Source organism: Hypanus sabinus, unplaced genomic scaffold, assembly GCF_030144855.1.
Source record: "Hypanus sabinus isolate sHypSab1 unplaced genomic scaffold, sHypSab1.hap1 scaffold_264, whole genome shotgun sequence".
Lineage (NCBI taxonomy): Eukaryota > Metazoa > Chordata > Chondrichthyes > Myliobatiformes > Dasyatidae > Hypanus > Hypanus sabinus.
The window spans coordinates 301298-321332 of NW_026780770.1; the positions used below are offsets into that span (position 1 = coordinate 301298).

The 20035-nt window shown below is 47.1% G+C and overlaps 3 non-coding genes across 3 annotated transcripts; 1 reads left to right on the forward strand and 2 right to left on the reverse strand.

Annotated features, from left to right (window-relative positions):
• Positions 1-8019: 8019 nt before the first annotated feature.
• On the reverse strand, positions 8020-8108 carry trnar-ucg (transfer RNA arginine (anticodon UCG)). Its single transcript is given in 2 exon segments — positions 8020-8055; positions 8072-8108. It is a non-coding gene; the product is annotated as a tRNA-Arg (tRNA).
• Positions 8109-13124: 5016 nt separating this feature from the next.
• On the forward strand, positions 13125-13206 carry trnas-gcu (transfer RNA serine (anticodon GCU)). The gene has a single exon. It is a non-coding gene; the product is annotated as a tRNA-Ser (tRNA).
• Positions 13207-15438: 2232 nt separating this feature from the next.
• trnav-uac (transfer RNA valine (anticodon UAC)) lies at positions 15439-15511 on the reverse strand. Its single transcript has one exon. It is a non-coding gene; the product is annotated as a tRNA-Val (tRNA).
• Between the last annotated feature and the right edge of the window lie 4524 nt (positions 15512-20035).

Genomic DNA, 20035 nt, shown 5'->3' on the forward strand with positions numbered 1-20035 from the left:
CGGGGATATTAATCGGAGGACAGAATAACGATACTTAATGGCGGATTAATGGGTGTATGGAGGTAAGGGATGTTAGGAGTACCGGGGATATTAATCGGAGGACAGAATAACGATACTTAATGGCGGATTAATGGGTGTGTGGAGGTAAGGGATGTTAGGAGTACCGGGGATATTAATCGGAGGACAGAATAACGATACTTAATGGCGGATTAATGGGTGTATGGAGGTAAGGGATGTTAGGAGTACCGGGGATATTAATCGGAGGACAGAATAACGATACGTAATGGCGGATTAATGGGTGTATGGAGGTAAGGGATGTTAGGAGTACCGGGGATATTAATCGGAGGACAGAATAACGATACTTAATGGCGGATTAATGGGTGTATGGAGGTAAGGGATGTTAGGAGTACCGGGGATATTAATCGGAGGACAGAATAACGATACTTAATGGCGGATTAATGGGTGTGTGGAGGTAAGGGATGTTAGGAGTACCGGGGATATTAATCGGAGGACAGAATAACGATACTTAATGGCGGATTAATGGGTGTATGGAGGTAAGGGATGTTAGGAGTACCGGGGATATTAATCGGAGGACAGAATAACGATACTTAATGGCGGATTAATGGGTGTATGGAGGTAAGGGATGTTAGGAGTACCGGGGATATTAATCGGAGGACAGAATAACGATACTTAATGGCGGATTAATGGGTGTATGGAGGTAAGGGATGTTAGGAGTACCGGGGATATTAATCGGAGGACAGAATAACGATACTGAATGGCGGATTAATGGGTGTGTGGAGGTAAGGGATGTTAGGAGTACCGGGGATATTAATCGGAGGACAGAATAACGATACTTAATGGCGGATTAATGGGTGTGTGGAGGTAAGGGATGTTAGGAGTACCGGGGATATTAATCGGAGGACAGAATAACGATACTTAATGGCGGATTAATGGGTGTATGGAGGTGAGGGATGTTAGGAGTACCGGGGATATTAATCGGAGGACAGAATAACGATACTTAATGGCGGATTAATGGGTGTATGGAGGTAAGGGATGTTAGGAGTACCGGGGATATTAATCGGAGGACAGAATAACGATACTTAATGGCGGATTAATGGGTGTGTGGAGGTAAGGGATGTTAGGAGTACCGGGGATATTAATCGGAGGACAGAATAACGATACTTAATGGCGGATTAATGGGTGTGTGGAGGTAAGGGATGTTTGGAGTACCGGGGATATTAATCGGAGGACAGAATAACGATACTTAATGGCGGATTAATGAGTGTATGGAGGTGAGGGATGTTAGGAGTACCGGGGATATTAATCGGAGGACAGAATAACGATACTTAATGGCGGATTAATGGGTGTGTGGAGGTGAGGGATGTTAGGAGTACCGGGGATATTAATCGGAGGACAGAATAACGATACTTAATGGCGGATTAATGGGTGTGTGGAGGTGAGGGATGTTAGGAGTACCGGGGATATTAATCGGAGGACAGAATAACGATACTTAATGGCTGATTAATGGGTGTATGGAGGTAAGGGATGTTAGGAGTACCGGGGATATTAATCGGAGGACAGAATAACGATACTTAATGGCGGATTAATGGGTGTATGGAGGTAAGGGATGTTAGGAGTACCGGGGATATTAATCGGAGGACAGAATAACGATACTTAATGGCGGATTAATGGGTGTATGGAGGTAAGGGATGTTAGGAGTACCGGGGATATTAATCGGAGGACAGAATAACGATACTTAATGTCGGATTAATGGGTGTATGGAGGTAAGGGATGTTAGGAGTACCGGGGATATTAATCGGAGGACAGAATAACGATACTTAATGGCGGATTAATGGGTGTGTGGAGGTGAGGGATGTTAGGAGTACCGGGGATATTAATCGGAGGACAGAATAACGATACTTAATGGCGGATTAATGGGTGTGTGGAGGTAAGGGATGTTAGGAGTACCGGGGATATTAATCGGAGGACAGAATAACGATACTTAATGGCGGATTAATGGGTGTATGGAGGTGAGGGATGTTAGGAGTACCGGGGATATTAATCGGAGGACAGAATAACGATACTTAATGGCGGATTAATGGGTGTGTGGAGGTAAGGGATGTTAGGAGTACCGGGGATATTAATCGGAGGACAGAATAACGATACTTAATGGCGGATTAATGGGTGTATGGAGGTAAGGGATGTTAGGAGTACCGGGGATATTAATCGGAGGACAGAATAACGATACTTAATGGCGGATTAATGGGTGTATGGAGGTAAGGGATGTTAGGAGTACCGGGGATATTAATCGGAGGACAGAATAACGATACTTAATGGCGGATTAATGGGTGTATGGAGGTGAGGGATGTTAGGAGTACCGGGGATATTAATCGGAGGACAGAATAACGATACTTAATGGCGGATTAATGGGTGTATGGAGGTAAGGGATGTTAGGAGTACCGGGGATATTAATCGGAGGACAGAATAACGATACTTAATGGCGGATTAATGGGTGTATGGAGGTAAGGGATGTTAGGAGTACCGGGGATATTAATCGGAGGACAGAATAACGATACTTAATGGCGGATTAATGGGTGTATGGAGGTAAGGGATGTTAGGAGTACCGGGGATATTAATCGGAGGACAGAATAACGATACTTAATGGCGGATTAATGGGTGTATGGAGGTAAGGGATGTTAGGAGTACCGGGGATATTAATCGGAGGACAGAATAACGATACTTAATGGCGGATTAATGGGTGTATGGAGGTGAGGGATGTTAGGAGTACCGGGGATATTAATCGGAGGACAGAATAACGATACTTAATGGCGGATTAATGGGTGTATGGAGGTGAGGGATGTTAGGAGTACCGGGGATATTAATCGGAGGACAGAATAACGATACTTAATGGCGGATTAATGGGTGTATGGAGGGAAGGGATGTTAGGAGTACCGGGGATATTAATCGGAGGACAGAATAACGATACTTAATGGCGGATTAATGGGTGTATGGAGGTGAGGGATGTTAGGAGTACCGGGGATATTAATCGGAGGACAGAATAACGATACTTAATGGCGGATTAATGGGTGTATGGAGGTGAGGGATGTTAGGAGTACCGGGGATATTAATCGGAGGACAGAATAACGATACTTAATGGCGGATTAATGGGTGTATGGAGGTAAGGGATGTTAGGAGTACCGGGGATATTAATCGGAGGACAGAATAACGATACTTAATGGCGGATTAATGGGTGTATGGAGGTGAGGGATGTTAGGAGTACCGGGGATATTAATCGGAGGACAGAATAACGATACTTAATGGCGGATTAATGGGTGTATGGAGGTGAGGGATGTTAGGAGTACCGGGGATATTAATCGGAGGACAGAATAACGATACTTAATGGCGGATTAATGGGTGTATGGAGGTAAGGGATGTTAGGAGTACCGGGGATATTAATCGGAGGACAGAATAACGATACTTAATGGCGGATTAATGGGTGTATGGAGTTAAGGGATGTTAGGAGTACCGGGGATATTAATCGGAGGACAGAATAACGATACTTAATGGCGGATTAATGGGTGTGTGGAGGTGAGGGATGTTAGGAGTACTGGGGATATTAATCGGAGGACAGAATAACGATACTTAATGGCGGATTAATGGGTGTATGGAGGTAAGGGATGTTAGGAGTACCGGGGATATTAATCGGAGGACAGAATAACGATACTTAATGGCGGATTAATGGGTGTATGGAGGTAAGGGATGTTAGGAGTACCGGGGATATTAATCGGAGGACAGAATGTGTTTGTAATAATGGTGTTTTATCTGTTGTTTAGAGGGAGGAAATGTTGGGGGGGAATATCAATCGGAGAGAGGAGGAAGGTCAGAATGGGTTTGAAATAATGGTGCAATAATCGTTGTGTAGAGGGAGGGACTGTTAGGGGTACGGGGGATATTAATCGGAGTGTGGAGGGAGGACAGAATTGGTTTGTAATAATGGTGTTTTAATCATTGAGTAGATGGAGGGAAGGTCTGTATCAGGCTGGGATATTAATGTTTGAATAGAGGGAGGGACGGGGTAAAACACGGAATTATCTGGTGTGTGATGGGGGTCGAATAACATTTGTTACTTAGCAGGTGAAGCAAAATGTGTGAAAATGAATGAACAGTCGACTTTACGGGCCGGGGCCCTTCATAAGCACTGGAAAGGAAAGGGAAAGGTACAAGAAAAAGGAAGATGTGGTAGGAAGAGAAGGCGGGCATGCTAGAATGTGAGAGATGAATCCAATTTGATGAGGTAGGGGAATGAAATAAGAGGCTGGGAGTTGATGAGTGGAAATGGCTGGAGAAGAAGGAATACGATCGGATCGCTTGACAGGGAGTGAACGAGCCCCGGTCAGAAGGGTAGTTGCAGAATTTAAAAGGAGCAAGCCAAACGTCACCTTTTGTGTGGGTGAGAAACGGGGAGTCGAGGAGGAGACGCAAAAATGAAAACACTGGAAGTAAATTTGCATTGAACTTCGTCGATGGACAGAGGCGGAGAGGGGAGAACTCCACTGTTTGCCCAGAGTGACAGACTGTAGGCGATGGGTAACGCGGTAATCACTCTCACTGAGAAAATTGACCATAGGAGGCAGTAAAGGGGCAGAGTTACTGGGGGCGGAGGTAGGCAGGCCAGGAACTGAGGTTAGAGGCCTGAGTGGAGACATAAACAAGGAGGAAGGAGGAACAGAAAAATATCTGGCTGGAGAAACCGATTGGAGCCTTGCTGGATGGAATACGGTGTGTAGCACATCCGAACTGAAAGTGGACTCGTTAGGGCGGAAGATGAGGCCCTGGACCGACATGTCACAGAAGGACTGCGAAGTGGAACGGAATTGGAGACTGCCTGGATGGAATACGAGGTGTAGCACATCCGAACTGAAAGTGGACTCATTAGGGTGGAAGATGAGGCCATGGACCGACATGTCACAGAAGGGCTGGGAAGTGGAACGGAATTGCTTGGCCACTGGGAATACCCGCTTTTTGTCGATGGACGTGAGGCGCACTACAAAGCGTTTATTAATTTGATTAATCTGCATCCGTTCAGTATCATCGTAAACCTGGACACTATCTTAGTTTAAGACTCTGCACTGTATTATAAAAAGGTTCGAAGAACTTTTTCGTTGTTAAATTTCCATTGTTGTGATCAACAATCGAGAAAATTCCCGGAGAGAAGCAGAGCAGCCCAATGACGTATCGCATTAGTGGAGCCGAGGAATGGACAAGATCAAGAATAGCAATCATAGAACCGAGAGTCGAGCCGGAGAGTGTTTCACAACAACATTCATTGACTTCTCCAATCGTCCTTTCTTCATCTTTGAGATGTTGCAATTTCGTGTCAACCTCTACATAATGGGATTTTAATTGAATTGCATCATCTTTATTTTTACACCTGCTGTTGAAGACACGTCATCCTTGTGTAGAATTGAAGAGTCAGTGTGCTGGAGTGACCGTGGAGATTCATCAGCTCAGAGTTTCTTGGGCCAGATCGCGGGCAGCTGGAAGACAGGTGGAAACTCACACTACATGCTTGAAACGTTTTACCGTGTGAAAAAGATATATTACATGATCATTGCCGTTATTGGTGTTCCTGGTAAGAACATAGGTGAACAAATGTTTCCAGTTCTGTGTGCGCGCTCTTTGAACTCCTTCGGTTTGTGACCGAGTTGTTAGGCCGGTGTATCAGTGAGGTCGGTGCAGACATTGTGAAGAAACGCTGTGCTCGTTCAGAAATTCCCCTGCAATTTAATCTGTGCCCACAGATAAAATTCAACTGCCCGTTGCAATGGATGCAGAGTGGAAGATCTGGGAGATGAAATCATGGAAGGGAAGTTTCATCTATCAGCATAAAGCCGCTGTCGAAGATAACTCCGACAATCCTTTGCTCTCGGCACCTTTACGGCCGACTTGCTGTTATCCGCATTAAAAGTGAAACTCGCTGTAAGTTCAAATTGGAACGTGAGAAGGACTCCGCAGAGAGCAAACTCACAGGAACATCAAGTCTAACAGACTGGCAGCCGCTGTCTGCAGCAGCGGCAGACATAGGAACGACTCTGCACGCAGCCAGTCCCCGTAAAGCGCCGGGTCAGTCAAAATCCCAGGCCGACTGCTCAGGCAGTGTGCACGCCAAAGCACTGACGTCTTCATGGACATCTTCAAACTCTTCCAGGCTGCCGTCCCCATAGGCATCAAATCATCCAGTATGCGATGTCATCAAGCAACAACACACACAAAATACTGGTGGAACACAGCGGGCCAGGCAGCATCGATAAGGAGAAGCACTGTCGGCATTTCGGGCCGAGACTCTAAGTCAGTTTGAATTTCCAGCATCTGCAGATTTCCTCGTGGATGCGACGTCAGCATTCTTTTTGTATGGACTACAATATTAAATGCTGAGGCTTAATATAATCAGCCAGCACATCGGGGATGATGAGCAATTTCGATCACCTTATCGAAAGAAGGATGCACTGGCATTGGAAAGGTGCCCGGGAAAGCACAGGGCAATGATCCCGAAATTAAAGGGTTAACGTGCGGGAAGCGTTTGATAAATGTTGGGTGATATCACTAAAAATTACAGAATATTGAAAGACGGTGAGAGAGTGGATGTGGTGGAAATAATTCACATAGTGGGGAAGGTCTAGAATCAGACAGCACTGCCTCAGAATACAAGAGCTTCCCTTTAGAAGAAAGATGAGGATAAATTTCTACCATCACAGTGGTGAGTCTGTGGAACTCATTGCTATGAACGGCTGCAGAAGCGGAGTCATTGGCAGTTTATGAAGCTAAAGTTGGTAGTTTCCTGATCAGTCAGGGCGTCAAAGGTTACGGCAGAAGGCAGGAAAATGGGGGTTGAGGGTAATAATAAAGCAGAGCAAGCAACAGAAAGCCCCGCCCCACCCCACGTTTCAGATAAAAAGCATCTGCGCGCACCACCCGCCAAATAAGCAATGGCAAAGACCCCAAAGGGAGATGTGCCCAATGGTGGGAGAGCTTTACCGGACATGTACTGGGCCGAACCCACCAGAGTCTGTAGGAACTTACGTTCAAAGGCATTGATGTTTCCATACCAAGCCATGATGCAGCCAGTCGATACACTTTGTATCACTTCTATGGAGATTTGTCAACGTTTCAGATGTCATGCCGGATTTCCGCAAACCCCTAAGAAAACAGAGGCGCTGCCGTACTTTTTTAACAATTGCATGTGATGGGTCCAAGAGAGATCCCTGAAATATTAGCTCCCAGAAATTTAAAGTTGCTGACCCTCTCTCGTCCTCCGAAGAGGACTGGCACATGGACCTCTGGTTCCTCCTTCCTTTTGACTTGCTTGCATGGAGTGGGACGTGGGGCAGGGTGGAAGTTACAGACAAAGCTGATGCAATTGTCAAGCTCAGCACGGCTGCAGGAAGCGGCAGCAATGCATTGGTCGACGTAGCGGTGGGAGCATTGGGGTGCGTTACCGGGGATGGTTTGGGACATGGGTTGTTTTAGGAAAATGCAGATACATCTGGGTCCTATGCGAGTTCCATGGCCACCCATTGAATGTAGAGTAAGCGGGAGGAGCTGGAGGACAAACTGCTGAGGTGAGGACCGGTTCTGCCAGACGGAGGATGGTGGTGACGAGGGGAATTAGTTTTTATTTTTTGAGAAATCAGTGAAGAGCTTTAAGGCCCTTTTGATGGGAGAATGGACATCCATAGAGAAAATGAGACGGTCAAGGCCAGAGAATATTAGTCAGTTGATGGAGAGCACTGAGAAGCCTCCAAGGAATTGTTTATGAGTTGTTTACGAATTGTTAACGAACTGCTTTCAGAAATACTGCAAAGACTGGACACATACTATTATAGGTTGCGTACAACGAAGACGAGACATTACATTTTCCCCGAGGGTGGTGTACTCCGATTAATCCCCACGCGGAATTGAGACAACCATTCTGCAGGGAGTGAGAGACAGGATGGAACCGAATCCGCCAGTTTGGCAAAACGACCGTGACAGGACTCGAACCTGCAATCTTCTGATGACTTCCAATCCAGTACCGAAGTCAGACGCCTTATCCATTAGGCCACACGGTCCTATTGTAGGAGAAATATCAGGAGAAAAATGGGGAACATGTTGACTGCCGCAAGTAGTTTCCCACCTGTAGAATGATCTCCCAACTGAGCTAAAAGTACTGGCACGCAGTGTTTTCATCCCAGGTGAGCATTCAGCCATTGTTTTCAATATCTCTACATTCATTCTGGTTTTGAGCTCTTCACTTAAACTCAATTACCTTTCTGTCACAGAAAGGAATTCTCAAAGGTACACATCACTGACTTTAGCAGCGGCGTTATATTCTGGGATTGGAATCCCAATTAGGATTGAATAAGCAGGGCCAGGAATGAGTGGACGATCAGGGTCGATGCCATTCATTTGACAATGCCTGGGGAGCGGTTGTCAATGGTACCCAGCACAAAAAGTCTACCAGCCAGAAAGAAGAGGAACGGTAGAGGGAGGGAGAAACAGAGAGATGGAGAGCTACAAGGGTGGTGGAAGGGAGTGAGTGAGTGAGAGAGAGAGAGAGAGAGAGAGAGAGAGAGAGAGAGAGAGAGAGAGAGAGAGAGAGAGAGAGAGAGAGAGAGAGAGAGAGAGAGAGAGAGAGAGAGAGAGAGAGAGAGAGAGGCAGACAGACATACAGAGATGACCTCGGATGAGTTAGGGAAACGAAATCGCAGGTTAGAACTCTAGGGTTTACATAAGATCCCGCTTGAGTTATTCTGTCGGTCTGTCATTCTCCAGCTATCCCTTCCCATTGATGTATCTCCTTGTCTGTGTATGTGGAGGTGTCTGAAAGCTACTGGCTGGTCTCTACAAGCAAGGCGATAGTCCGCCACGTTAAAGCAGCAACCCCTTTGCCTGCTGTTCGATGGTACGTTGAGAGAGTGGAAGGTGGAAAGTGCGTTCGGGGAGAATCAACTTCGACGAGGAGTAAGTGTTGCAACGTCGAGCCGGATGATGTCTCGTCGGCAGGTAGCGATGAAAACGTCCGGGGAGGGGTAGAATCAGATCGGGTTGTCCAAGAATTGGAGGAGGGTTTCGAGATGGGAGAAGTGATTATCAGTGCGGGGTTGAAAATTCGTTCAGAAAAGGTAGGGTCGGAAATGGAGGTCAATGTGAAGTGGATATCACCTTCCAAGCATCAGCTCGTCCCGAAAGTTTGAGAAGCTTCAACGCGTTGTTTATGTAAGTTTTCGTAGAAGTACATCACAGACGGGACACATAACATTATAAGTTGCGTATAATGAAGGCGTGATATTTCGCTCGGTTTCCCAGCAGGGCGGAGTAATCCGGTTAATCGCCGTGCGTGCAGTTGTTTCACATGGTGCAACTGTGCTGCAGATAGTGGGGGACAGAATGGAACCAAAACCGTCAGGTTGGTCAATCGACCGTGATTAGACTCGAACCTGCAATCTTCTGATCACTTCGAATTAAGCACCGAAGTCGGACGCCTTATCCATTCGGCCACACGATCGTCTTCTGCAAGAAATGCGAATAGAAAAAATGCGAAACGTGCGAATTGCTGTCAGGCATTTCCACGAGATGACTCATCCGCTGACCGATCTAAACGTAAATTTAAAACGCAGTGTTTTCATCCCAGATGAACATTCGACTACTGTTGTTAATATCAATAAATTTTGCAACTTTGTTTAAATGTAATATTCTATTTCGCTGTTTCTCTTACAGAAAAAAAAAACATCTGTAAAGATGCACGCCACTGACTTTTGAGGCGGCCTTATATTCTGGGATTGGAATCAGCGAGAATGGTCCAATAAAAACAATTCGTCATTGATAGAGATGCGTGCTCTCTTTTTCTAAATGTCAACCGTCGCTTGCAGACGCCAGAACCGACCGGCCTGCGCTTGTGTCAGTGAAGGTTAGGACATTGGGATCTGCTGCCTCAGTCAGTGCTCTGTGCGGTTCAGTGTTTCTCTAGTTTAGTGGCTATCGGCCTGCGCTTGTGTCGGTGAAGGTTAGGACATTGGGATCTGCTGTCTCAGGCAGTGCTCGGTGAGCTTCAGTGTTTCTCTGGTTTAGTGGCTATCGGCCTGCGCTTGTGTCGGTGAAGGTTAGGACATTGGGATCTGCTGCCTCAGTCAGTGCTCTGTGCGGTTCAGTGTTTCTCTAGTTTAGTGGCTATCGGCCTGCGCTTGTGTCGGTGAAGGTCAGGACATTGGGATCTGCTGCCTCAGACAGTGCTCGGTGCGCTTCAGTGTTTCTCTAGTTTAGTGGCTATCGGCCTGCGCTTGTGTCGGTGAAGGTCAGGACATTGGGATCTGCTGCCTCAGGCAGTGCTCGATGCGCTTCAGTGTTTCTCTAGTTTAGTGGCTATCGGCCTGCGCTTGTGTCGGTGAAGGTCAGGACATTGGGATCTGCTGTCTCAGGCAGTGCTCGATGCGCTTCAGTGTTTCTCTAGTTTAGTGGCTATCGGCCTGCGCTTGTGTCGGTGAAGGTCAGGACATTGGGATCTGCTGCCTCAGACAGTGCTCGGTGCGCTTCAGTGTTTCTCTAGTTTAGTGGCTATCGGCCTGCGCTTGTGTCGGTGAAGGTCAGGACATCGGGATCTGCTGCCTCAGGCAGTGCTCGATGCGCTTCAGTGTTTCTATAGTTTAGTGGCTATCGGCCTGCGCTTGTGTCGGTGAAGGTCAGGACATTGGGATCTGCTGCCTCAGACAGTGCTTGGTGCGCTTCAGTGTTTCTCTAGTTTAGTGGCTATCGGCCTGCGCTTGTGTCGGTGAAGGTCAGGACATTGGGATCTGCTGTCTCAGGCAGTGCTCTGTGCGCTTCAGTGTTTCTCTAGTTTAGTGGCTATCGGCCTGCGCTTGTGTCAGTGAAGGTCAGGACATTGGGATCTGCTGACTCAGACAGTGCTCGGTGCGCTTCAGTGTTTCTCTAGTTTAGTGGCTATCGGCCTGCGCTTGTGTCGGTGAAGGTCAGGACATTGGGATCTGCTACCTCAGACAGTGCTCGGTGCGCTTCAGTGTTTCTCTAGTTTAGTAGCTATCGGATTCTTACAATTGCCAATACACGAAAGGCCGTTGTTTTGAAGCCGGATGAGAATTAACTATAATATCCGTTTTCTTGAAGTCAAACAACATGATGAACAAGCCACTAGACGTACATTTACTTCGATACAGTGCTGTCTCACTATACCAGGGGTCAGCAACCTTTACCACTGAAAGAGCCACTTGGACCCGTTTCCCACAGAAAAGAAAACACTGGGAGCCGCAAAACCCGTTTGACATTTAAAATGAAATAACACTGCATACAACGTTTTGTTTTGCCTTTATGCTATGTATAAATAAACTATAATGTGTTGCATTTATGAAATTGATGAACTCCTGCAGAGAAAACGAAATTACATTTCTGCATGCAACAAAAACATTTTGAACTCCGAAAAAAAGACGTTGGGTTGAAGGTTACTTTTAAGTAAAATACTCAACGTCTATTTGAGTCCTTCTTGTATTTATGAAAAACGCCAAACTTAAATTTGCCGCCAGCAGCAAACCAAAAATAACGTCAGCCAGCTGTCAACCTGAAAAATAAAAGGACTATTTCACTGAACAATGAAAACATATGAATATACGTAAAATAATACGCAATTAAAATATTTATCATACTTCTTCAGGTTGACTCACACCTGACAATGCAGTCGTATTCAGTAGGGATGGATCGATGCTTAGGGGAGTGACCGGGAAGGATAATGTGTTTTTTTCCTCTCTGAACTCACAGAAGCGTTTCCCAAACGATGTTTGCATTGCGATGATTGCAGAATGTAAATACTCCGAATTTATCATGTCGTGACATTGTTTGAACTCTCTCAAATTGGGGAAGTGAGACAATGTGCCTTTCTGTAAATCTCTGGCAAGCAACGTCAACTTGCGCTCGAATGCAAAACATCCCCCAACATGTGCAGGGCTGTACGTCCTTACCCCGTTGAAGAGCTGTGTTCAGCGTGTTCAGGTGCGCTGTCATGTCTACCATGAAGTGTAGCTTTTCCAGCCACTCTGGCTGTTCCAGCTCAGGAAAGTTGAGCCCTTTGCTGCCCAGGAAAGTTTTCACTTCTTCCAGACGCGCGACAAAGCGTTTCAGCACCTCCCCTCTGGACAGCCAGCGATAAAAACACGTTGTAGCGGTTGCTACACGCAGTCAGTAAACTGCAGTCAAAGATAGCTTTATTCGAACTAAACAGCCTTGCTTTTAAGCCTCCCTCAACCCGCCCCCCATGGGCGCGGATGCTGCAAAAGACACGTACTCACAAACCCCCGTAGGCTATCTCCCTTAGCCTGAACGCTGGCTAATTGTGAGCCGGTTCGGATGTGTCAGGAAATGGGTCGCCCGCCACAACGTCTTATTTAGATTGTACAAGATCACCATAATCTTCAAATTTAGATTTACATTTCAAAAACTAACAAACTAACATAAAAAACATATTAATTATATACTGACCATGTAGCGGTGTGCTACACGCAGCGCTAAAATTACGACACGGAGTCGGTAACTGCAGTCGAAGCAAAAAAACTTTATTCGAAATCTTCAGCCTCACTTTTAAGCCTCCCTCAACCTGCCCCCCCCCCCCCCCATGGCGCAGAGGCTCCAAAGCTCTGTGCTCGCAAACCCCCGTAGGCTATCTTATTGTGAGTCGGTTCGGATGTGCCAGGAAAAGGGTCGCCACAACCAATTATTTCCCAAAGCAACAGGGAGCCGCAGCACAGACCTAAAAGAGCCACATGTGGCTCCGGAGCCGCGGGTTGCCGACCCCCGCACTATACAGATCGAAACATACTGTTTCTCAATAGTTACAGGGCACCGAATCGATCAATCTGGAATAGCACGGCGGTAGCGGCTGAAATGCCAGTAATAGCTAGTTCTCTTTTTGCTGTGGTTAGCACCTGTCTCCATAAGCCTTCCTTCCCCATGTCCATGAATTCCGATAAGCATTACAGGCAAACTAAATAGAGGTTGAATCTGGAGACAAATGTGTGGAACATAAGCGGAGTTTTTACGTGCTGTGAAGAAATTCAGATCTTTGGAACACAAGAGAGGGAAGAGCAAACGAGGTGGCCGAGAGGTTAAGGCGATGGACTGCTAATCCATTGTGCTCCGCACGCGTGGGTTCGAATCCCACCCTCGTCGCGACCTCTTCCTCTGAGGAGCCATCGGTTGGAAAACATCCAGATCTGCAATTTACCAGATAGTTTGTTTTGTGAGTCTCGAAAAATAATGTTCACAATTAGAACCTGTCTCCAAATTTGCCCTTAAAAAATAACATTAGGAGAGGAATTAGGTCGTTGAGCCCATCGGGAATGGCTGATACATTATCCATCTACAGCGAGTACAAACTCATTAAACGCTCTTCATATTTCACCTTGTAATTCCCGGGATCATTCCCGCGAACGTCCTCTGGACCGCTTCCAATGCCAACAAATCCGCTTTTGCATCAGGGAGCCAAACTGTTCACTATTTTCCAACTGCGGTCTGACCAATGCCTTATAAATATTCAGCATTGCATCCTTCCTTTCATTTTCCAGTCCTCTCGATACGTAAACCATCACTGCATTTCCCTTCGTTAATCCTGAGTCAAACTGCAAGTTAATCTTTCAGGAAGCCTGTACTAGCCTTTATAGCTACTGCCTAGCCTAAGCACACGACCAAGTTCGTCTGCCGGGCCCTGCTCCTCAACACTAACACTAATATCAATCTATATTTAACGGTGTGCCATTTTGCCACAAAACTATCAAACCCCTTATTGAGAGTATTGATATATAACATGAAAATAAATGGGTCAAACACCAACTAATCACCGGCAGCCTACAAGAAAAACGCCCCCTTTATTCCCACTCGTTGCCTCCAGCCATCCAGCCAATCTTCGATCTATGCTAGTATATTTCCCGTAATACCACCGTCTTTCCTCCTGTTAAGCAACCTCAAGATTGGCACCTTGTCAAATTCTTTCTGATTTTCCAGGCAAGCAATAACCGCTGAGCCTTCTTCATTTATCATGCCTGTTTTTTCCTCAAAGTATTCCAACAGATTTGTCAGCCTAGATTTCCCTTAAGCAACCCCATGCTGACTTTGGCCTATTTTTACATGTGCCTCGAAGTACCCCAAAACGTCATCCTCAGTAATGGACAACATCGTCTAAACACTGGAGAAGGCTAACAGGCCTATACTTCCCTGTCTTTTTGTTTCCCTCCCTTTAAAGAGTGGAGAGAGATTTCCAATTTTCAGTCCTCTGGATCTATTCGAAACTCCGTTGTTCCTTGAACGATCACTATAAATGCGCCTACAGGGCAAAACGCTTGAACGTCGTTATAAGATGCGATGTTTATCAGTTTCACCCTTCTTCTTCCTTCTTTTAGCCTTCGTCTCGTCGCAAAGATGAGGGGGGGATGGTGGTGCGTGCGGAAATTCTGAACGGGGAGTTGAGCGCACAGATCCTGAAGGACGTGACTTTGAATCCTTCCTTCAGAACACAGCGCATTGTCGATTAATGCTCGAGTGTACCGAACTGATATCAAAGAACGGTCGAGTGGAGTATGTTCTTGTCATGTGATTCTGGAAACAGAGGAAGAGCGGCACAATGTCTGCACCGCATAGGTGAAATGTGTCAACCACTGCCACGCAGGTGAGGAATCTCCAAGGAAAACACAAACTGAAGGAGTTTCCGTACAGCGTGTGAATGTTGTGGGTGGCTCTGATTAAAACTCGAATTTCCCATCTATCTCTCTCGTAACTTCCGATGTACAGTTTTTAGCTTTCTCCCTTCGATTCCCCTGATATTTCAAATAAATCTTGATTGAAAATTTTGCAACTTCAATGATACATATTTTACATCGACTGGGCAGATTGGCGCCTCAGTGGTAAATCGGTCATCAGGACGTTGAATAATATAACAGTGGCAGTTTTATTGAGATTAACTGGCAGTCAGGTTTTAATAATGTGATAGGTGTACACGGTACCGAGGGAAAATCCGGAGCTGTGCGTTGAGTCACGGGGCCGAGTATACACCGAAATCTGTATATTTATTTGTGAAGTTAACGATGGGGGGAGGGGGACATCACTAGTTAATTACTAATCTGTATGCTCGCGTGGGATGTTTCGTAAGTAGCTACATTTTGCAGCAATACACAGCAAGGTTGATATATTAAAACATAGTGACCCTGTCTCTGTACCGATATGCGATCTCCCATCATCATCACCTTGTCTCGAAACAATAAAAGTACTCAATTCCCATGCTCTGTCGATTATGCACGAAGTTTTTGACCATTACTTTTCAATTTCCTGCAGGGGCATTCCCATGATAATTCATTTGAATCCGAACTGAAAAGTTCACGGTTTATTCTCTGAATCCTGGAGTCTGAAGAGTGTTTCTGCCCAGGATTGAACTGGAGACCTTTCGCGTGTAAAGCGAACGTGATAACCACTATACTACAGAAACACTACAGGGAGCTCAATGTTCTACGCTATTGAGCATCGACCAGACACCCTGCACACCTCCTTCACTCTCCACTCATTCATCTTGTTCTGCAGAACAATCTTTTCTACACCCAAGAAATAGAAAACGAAATTCTCTCTTCAGCCTGGTCTTTTTCGTGGGTTGGCCTATGTAAAGAGCAGACGAACTTCAGCGATGAGAGCTCCGGTCTGTCTATTCGGCGTGTGGATGCTCAGCTCTTTCAGAAGCGTCCTACAACATGAGGACTTCGAGGATTCCACTTAAAAAAAAACAAATCTACATTCAATTTAGTGACAAAATATTAGCCACTGGTTTACTGAGCTGGGGTGATTGTAGAAATGATCTATGGGATCATCAGTGGTATAAGGGTTTTCAGTTGCAGGAGTAGCTTGGTGAATGTCGGCTGGTTCCGTCCGCCCAACGGCAGCATTTCGAAAAAAAACACCGGGATACATTCGAACCGTGGCGGTGCTGTGATTCGAAGCCCCGTCACCTCAGAGACCTCTCGGCTACACTACCCGTGAGCAGGTTGCCTGGTGTTCTTAAAGTGATTGCGATCAATTTATTTATTGAAGATCACACCCCCACACTCACTCTCAAAAAATGCATAGACAATAGTGATAAACAGGTGGACCAGTAACCGGTAGAGGGAGTTATTAGCGAGAGGGGTTGATAGGTGGTGGTGGAATTGTGAGAGCATTCACAGAAAGAACGACTGAATGTACCCCGAATATAAGGTCCGAAGTGCCGTTTACGATCCTAAGGAGTGGTACGAATGTCACTGTGAATTCTTCTGTGCCTTAAGGCTGGCGAGACAGGTCATATTTTCATTTGGACTGCCACATGGGAAGTAATGGAGCCTTAACTGGTTTTCTGATCTCATCTCCCGATGCAGTGGATTTTATCGACAGGACAACGGAGAAGATGAGGAGCAATGAGAGTATATCAACTATTTCTGAAGTATGACTTCAGGAATGGAAGATTTCGTTGCTTCACCTTTTGGTTAATTCGACTCTGGAGTAGACGGCGGGTGCGTCGCGGGACGGAGGGTGATATTTTGCTACGATAAATAATTCAGTAATGTTCAAAAAGCAAAACTGAGGCCTCGCGGGTTGAACGAAAGAACCAATCAGTTACAGTGCTAGCTATATTAGTGGCGAACAAATCAAAGCATCAACCTGGCATTTAATAAGGTACCCATGCAAAGCTTATTGAGAAAGTCAGGGGGCATGGGATCCAATGAGCCATTGCTCTGTGGATCCACAACAAGCTTGCCCACAGAAGACAAAGAGTGGTTGTCGTCGGGTCATATTCTGAATGGAGGACAGTGACCAGTGGTGGGCCTTAGGAATCTATCTGGGACGCTTACACTTCGTGATTTCTATAAATGACGTGGATAAGGAAGAGGAGGAATGAGTTAGGAAATATGCCGTTTGCACAAAGGTTGGGGGTGTTGTGGATAGTGTACAGGGCTGTCAGAGGTTACAGTGGGACATTGATAGGACGCAAAACTGGGCTGAGAAGAGGCAGATGGAATTCAACCCAGAAAAATGTGAAGTTGTTCATTTTGGTAAGGCAAAATAATGACAGAATATAGCATTAATGGTAAGACTTTTGACAGTGTAGAGGATCAAAGGGATCTTGATATCAGAGTCCATAGGACAGTCAAAGCAGCTGCGCAGGTTGATTCTGTTGTTAATAGGACATATTGTGTATTGGCCTTCATCAATTGTGGAACTGAATTTAGGAGCCGAGAGGTAATGTTGCAGCTATATAGGACCCTGGTCAGAACCAACTTGGAGTACGGTACTTAGTTCTGGTCGCCTCATTGCTGGGTAGTCGTCAATAATCGGGGCGAGTGGAGGGGTTCGGCAGGAGGGCACAAAGGGCTGACAGATACCGCTTTCAATTGGGAAACGTGGAATGTAGGGTGGATGTGCATAGATTTTGGCAGTTTGTGTATGACCGCCGAGGGGTTGAGTACACACTCAATTTCCAAAGGTCCCATATAACGAGGGGCGAGTTTCTTGGGTTCAATTTTAAGGGAGATATCTTTTGACGAGAGCCAAACCACCTGCCCAGGCCGATAACTGGGTGCAGGAACTCGATGGCCATCGTCAATCCTCCGGTTGCGGTCGGCTCAACGGAGCAAGGCCGCGCGAACATCCTTCCAGATCTTGCGGCCCCGCGGAGACGGGCCTGACTGAAGGCACAGCAGTTTGGTCTTCATGTACGTGAAACAGAGCGGGTTGGTAGCCGAGGGAGCATTCGAAGGGCGGCGTTCCGTGTCGGTGCTGGCCAGGGAGTTGTGGGCGGACTCTACCCAAGCGAGATGGGTGCTCCATTATGATGTGTTGTTGGCGGTTATGCAGCGCAGTGCTGCTCCCAATCCTGGTTTGCTCGTTCGGTTTCACCGCTAGTCTACCGGATGAACAAGGAGGTCGGCTGTGTCACGGGCTGTAGGGCGTTTGGGATGGGCTAAGAAGTACACGGCTTTCAGGAAGCAGTCCACCACGGTGAGTACAGCAGTGTTACCATGTGAAGGGGGTAGCAAACAAGAGACAGGTAGGGGATGAAGCAACCCAGCAGGTTGTCGATGGGAGACATTTCCGTGGCCACACACAGAAAAGGCAGAGACGAAGGAGAGAGTGTCAGCATCCATGGAGGGTCACCAGAAATGTCTCTTCAGAAGGAACAGAGTCCGATCGATCCCGGGATGGCAGGCGAAACGAGGAGTGTTTCCCCACTGAAGAACCTGAGACCGAACAGCGTCGGGCACGAAGAGACGACTGGCGGTTCCATTCCTTGGGTCAGGTTGAGTCCGCTGGGCCTCGATGACTATGGATTCGATCTCCCAGGTGAGGGCAGCCACCACACCGAGTGGTGGAATGATGGTCTCGTGGTTGGGAAGCCCTACTCGGAGACATATTGACGAGAGAGAGCATCGGGCTTCCCGTTCATGGAACCAGGACGATAGGCGAGTGTGAATCTGAAACGGCCAAAAAGTAATGCCCAAAGGGCCTAGCGGGATTTCAGGCGTTTAGCGGTTTGGAGTTATGCGAGGTTCTTGTAGTTCGTCCAGATGATGAATGGATGTTCCGTTCCCTCCAGCCAGTGTCTCCACTCCTCCAAAGCGAGTTTGACGGCCGGTGTCTCCCGGTTCCCTACGTCGTGGTTCCGTTCGGGGGTGGGGGGGGGGGGTTAGGCGGCGAGAGGAGGAGGCGCAGGGATGGAGCTCTTGGTCTGGGCTGGAGCGTTGGAAGAGGACCGCTCCCACCCCAGAGTCGGAGGCGTCGACTTCCACAATGAATTGACCAGACGGGTCAGGTTGGGCCAGGATGGGAGCGGAAGTGAAACGCATCTTCACCTCCGAGAAGGCCGAGTCCGCTTCGGGGGTCCAGTTTAAGGGGGTGGGAGGAGAGGTGAGTCGAGTAAGGGGCGCTGCCACCCGGCTGTAATCCCTGATGAAGCGACGGTAGAAATTTGCGAACCCCAGAAATCGCTGGAGTTGCTTAAGCGTCGTGGGGTTTGGCCACTCCGCCACCGCCCGGATCTTTTCGGGATCCGCCCTCAATTGCCCGCTCCCAATGATGTACTCCATCAAACTGACGGAACGGGCATGGAACTTGCACTTCTCTGCCTTAAAGAATATCTTGTTCTCCAAAACCCTCTGAAAAACCTGGCGGACAAGATGCGTGTGTTCCTGGAGATAACGGGAGAAGATTGAGATGTCGTCCAAATAAAAGAAAACGAAACGGTTAATAAATTACGTAAATACATAGTTTATCAGGGCTTGGAAGACAGCGGGGGCATTCATGAGGCCGAATGGCGTGACCAGATATTCGAAATGACCAAGAGAGCTGTTACAAGCTGTTTTCCCAGTCATCTCCCTCCCTTATCCTGACCAGGTGATAGACACTTCGCAGGTCCAACTTAGAGAAAGTTGTGGCTCCGTGAAGCGGCTCGAAGGCAGAGTTGATGAGGGGCAGTGGAGACTTATTATTTTTGGTGATGTTGTTCAGGCCACGGTAGACAATGCAGGGGCGCAGTGAGCTGTCCTTCTTCCCCACAAAGAAGAATCCTGCGCCTACAGGGGAAGACGAGGGTCGGATAATGCCCGCCGCGAAAGAGTCATTTAGGTAAGCCTACACTGCTTCCCTTTCTGGTCGGGCCGACATATGTGTAGAGGACCCGGGGAGAAGGTTCCACGCTGTATATGGTCCAGAATGTCCCGTTACTAACATGACTCAGTATGATTCAGCATACTACTTTGCGGCGTTCGTAACAGGAGCCAACGGATGTGATCACAGAAACGGAGAGAGGGTGAAGACCACGAAGACCAGTTTAGGAAAGCGAGATCGAGGTTACGGTCTGGGAAGTAGAGTGGTTAAGCAGGCGTGGTGAGAGAGGTCAGCAAGACGATACGGGTTGCTTGTTTCTGAAGGACTTTCGAATGGAAGAGCTGCAATCCCAGAATACCCTGCAGGAAGGAAAGTCCTCTAATCG